This window comes from Sinocyclocheilus anshuiensis, unplaced genomic scaffold, assembly GCF_001515605.1.
Source record: "Sinocyclocheilus anshuiensis isolate Anshui unplaced genomic scaffold, SAMN03320099.WGS_v1.1 scaffold928, whole genome shotgun sequence".
Taxonomy (NCBI): Eukaryota; Metazoa; Chordata; class Actinopteri; order Cypriniformes; family Cyprinidae; genus Sinocyclocheilus; species Sinocyclocheilus anshuiensis.
This window is the reverse complement of record NW_015552531.1, coordinates 1,769,664-1,773,812: the sequence shown is the minus strand read 5'-3', so window position 1 is coordinate 1,773,812 and position 4,149 is coordinate 1,769,664.

Sequence of the window (4,149 nt, the reverse complement as noted above, 5' to 3'; positions counted from 1 at the left end):
GCTCCCCCCCCCCCCCTCCTTTTTTTGATTATTTTATTTCACCATGGTGCAGGGAGTGATGACATTTACACATTTGAAGAGGGCGAGTTAACTTCTTCAAATGGAAGGCTCCATTTTCAAGACCTGGAGAATGGCAAGCCAAGAGTGTGAAAGCGAGGAGATTAGTCCACTTAAATCGAGTCGGTTTTAAGAATGTGGTGCTTCACTCACTCATTCCATGTGTTTATAATGACAGTTAGACGATGTCTTAAACCATTTCATCAGATGTCAATTTCCATAAATGCCATGCTTGAAAAAAATCGCCTTAAACTGCTGCGACTAATGGCACCGACCTTGGAGAGTGCAGCAACACTTAAGAGCTACTTTCTGTCGACAGCATGACAGACGGCATTTTGCGCATTGTAGGCCTTTGCTGCTGATGTATTAAACATATATCAGCCCATATATACATTTAGCTTAATGTGTGCTTCGGAACGATACTTAACAGATGCAGGTAGTCCCCGAACTTTATGTTGCACTTTTACGAGATTGAGTCGTTGCATGATGTGGGGCTTTCAACAGGACATTCCTTTAACCGTGAACGCGCTTTTGTCGTGCCCGCAGAGGCTGTTTTCAAACTGGGCCACTCAATGCAGATGAGGCTTTGCATTAATTTACCCCACTAAGCTAATAAGAATGATTCATTTTTGTTATGCTAAGCTTTATTGCCTGTCTTTTTGACCAGAATGGTGGTGTTGAGCAAAGCGGTGGACAAGGTTCTCTTTGATGAGGGAATTAGTGCCCTATTCTTTCTCTATTATTCATGGCATCATGGAATATGTAAGTACCCGTGGGTGTCAAAAGGAAAGCCGGCCCTATTGCAAAGTGCTCCTCTTGTTTCTCTGAATAGCAGGCTATGAGATGATAAACCGCTTAATACACTGGACTAATTGGATGAGGGTAAAAGAGACGAAGGAATTAAGGCACACCAAAAGGGGACAGGGTTCCAGTGGCCCGCCATTCAGCCCTTTTCACTGTGATTTCTTACTCTACTGCTCCAATTGGAGACGAAAGGCTCATCAAAGCGCCTTTAGTGCTTTCACCTACCCTCGGTGTCTCGAGCGGTGTCGGGATGGAAAAGCGTGATTATTCGCTGGTTGTTGAAGCACAACCCAGTGAGCTAAAATCAAGGGAATGCATGTGAAATTTTACCATGCATTTATGAACTGTCAAAGTACACTTCATTTGAAATGTTGTAGTTTGCATATAGGTGGGTCTTTTCTCAAAAACGAAAAATGCTGTTGTGTTCTTTGAGAACATGTAAATAATGACTTTTAAAAGTTGCCATTAAAAAAAATAATAATAATTCCCATGAAGATGCCATTTTTATCCGCTCAGCTGTTTCTATCTATTAGTTTAGCAAATTTGCACATTTTGATTTTGTGAGAAATCTATTTATTATATATCCTTTTATTTCTTTTATTTTTCTGTCTGACATATTTTACTTACGAGGCTTAACATTGTGTTGACCCTGTTACCATCATAAGGGTTATTAAAATGATGCACAGTTCCATAAATAAATAAAAAAATCCATAATGAACTCCTAAAGGACAAGGGTTTGTTAGTACAAGATTATCTTAAAAATGGAACCCTGCTTTCAAGAGTTTGTACAGTAAACTATTTGCAGATTAAAAACTGGATATTTGTAGGAACATAAATTCTTTCTAATGAAGACATTGTGTCATGACCTTGTGCAAGACTAAAGATAAAATGTATTCATATTTAAAGCTATTTGTGTCGGATAGAATGTTTGAATTTGGTTTTGAATTGCTTTTTGAAAATGAAATATGCACTCATTTTGCTGGAATGACTTGGTGCCTTTCATTTTTATTGGTGGTTCCCAAAGAGGTGTTTTGGCACTCTTTAGTGTATTTTGTGGTCAGAACATTGGCAATGAATCATCTACACACTCTCCACAAATAGAGAGGCAAATTTAGTCTCCACAAAGCCCGTTTCTTCATTCATTCATGCATTGTAAGTGCATTAAAAAAGAGTTAAAAAGAAAGTCGCCCTAAGCACTTCAGGTCAATGCCTCTTCAATTGTGGCCAGCATTCCCCAGATATTATGAGCAAATTGGTTTGCTATTCATTAATAATGTTCACAATAAGATTAAGGCATTCTGTAAAATCTCATAAAAATCCCAACAGAAGTGGGCTGCACACTCCAGTGGTCCCTTCCACAAATAGAGGGGGGAAAAGTCTATGCACCTCACTTGGAGGTATGGCACTGGAGAGAAAATTGGTTTCCTTTGCTTAATGCTTCTTTGAACATATTCTCGCATGCCAACATGTTTAATATGGACTTGCTGCTAGAGGGGGGTCCTTAGCGCGAGATATTTAGGAGAAGAATTGGTTGGGCGTTATAGAGCACTGATCCCCCACGCCTCCCAACCCGTCTTCATTTCGTTCGTTTCCATCTTCACTGATCCTGCTTGTTTGTGGCGTCATAATGAAACGGATTAGCGCGGGTAAAACAAGGAAAAGAGACATCTTTTCAGAGGCGCGCGCGATAAAGGAGAAAATTAATCCTTGAGGTAATTTCACGCGATTTGGTTCGACACCATGGACGGGTCAAATGGGCGAAAATGACTTCGTTTGAATGGAGCACATTGATCGCAGTAATGGCATCGCTTCGCGCGTGAGATCCAACGAAGAGGGATTTGGGGAATTAAATAAGGAATTCGAAAGAAAGACTTTTTGATAAACTGCTTGTTACTTCATTAATGAGAACGGGACTTAACGGAGTTGGGCATTTACAGATGTTGTGTCCAATTTAACGCCTCTACAAGTTGTAAGGCCTACAACGGATGAGATGGCAGAATAATTACAAACCGCTTTTTGTCAAGGCTTGAAGAATAGAGCCGTCATGAATATCATCATCTGACTAAATACAAATAAATACGTTATTTTGGTTATGCTCGACATAAATTATTCTCAATCATTTATAGCAAACTGAAACAAACAAAAAAAGGATCTTTCCACGACATAAACGTTTTAGCATTACACTGAGCTGCTATGGTAATTGATCCATTTTTTAAGTGACCACTTAAGTTGTTGACTCCAGGCTCCCCACTGAATAATTGCCCATTTACTTATAGAAATTAACTCTTATGACTGACTATACATCGGCACTATAAAACCATATATATGTGTATGCTCATTAGATTGTAAAAGAATCAAAATTGTTGCGGCTATTCAAGCATTTACGATAAAAAAATATATAAGCAATATTTCGCAGACTTTTTTTTTTCTTTGTTATCAACACATTGAATTTTACCAAGGAAAATAGTAGGCCCTGTATTATTTTAAATATGTGAAGATATATTTAATTCAGTCTTATTTGCTTAATTTTAGAACTGATTTTTTTTTTTTTTTTTGCCAAGTTATATCAATGGTGTGATTTATTTAATTTGTAACTTTTTATTAAAATATAAAAATCATAAAATAAAATGATTGATAACCTTTAAAAAGTGTAAACTAATTATTTCACTAAATTCAATTCGTATTATCATTTGTAAATAATACAGAAGGATCTCTGTTTCACCAGTTTCTTTTATTCCGACTTGGTCCCTGCGCGCGACAGGGAAATTTCTCACTGAATAGCAAAACTTCCCGGTCTGGATTTCAAGCTCTCTACCGGGAAGACATAATCATCTAAAAATCTAAAATTTGAATCAAACGAACAAAGGATGAATCTACGTGAAACCATTCCTACAGTACTACACCGAGAGCATATTCTCAAAACATCTTTTGAAATAAACTATTTTTTAAACAGAGCTATATATACAGGATACCCTTAGCAGATCAGTAAACAGGCTAACGTTTAGGTTTTCACATTGTTCCTCCTTAAAACAAAACATTTCTTTTTCATTATTTTTTTCTCCTAAATATCATATTTAACATAAGAGTGGGAAACAAACAGAAAGTAAAGCTGAGTATTCATTTTCAGAAATTTGATTTGTTTTGCCAATACTGAGGCCAAAAACATGAATGGATATGGTTCAGGATGGGTAGCTGGTTGTGATAGTTCCCTTTGGCATATTGACCCATCTCTGCTTCAGCACTGAGAGAAGACTAGGAAGAAATTACCAGTTTTGTTTCTATTGCAGT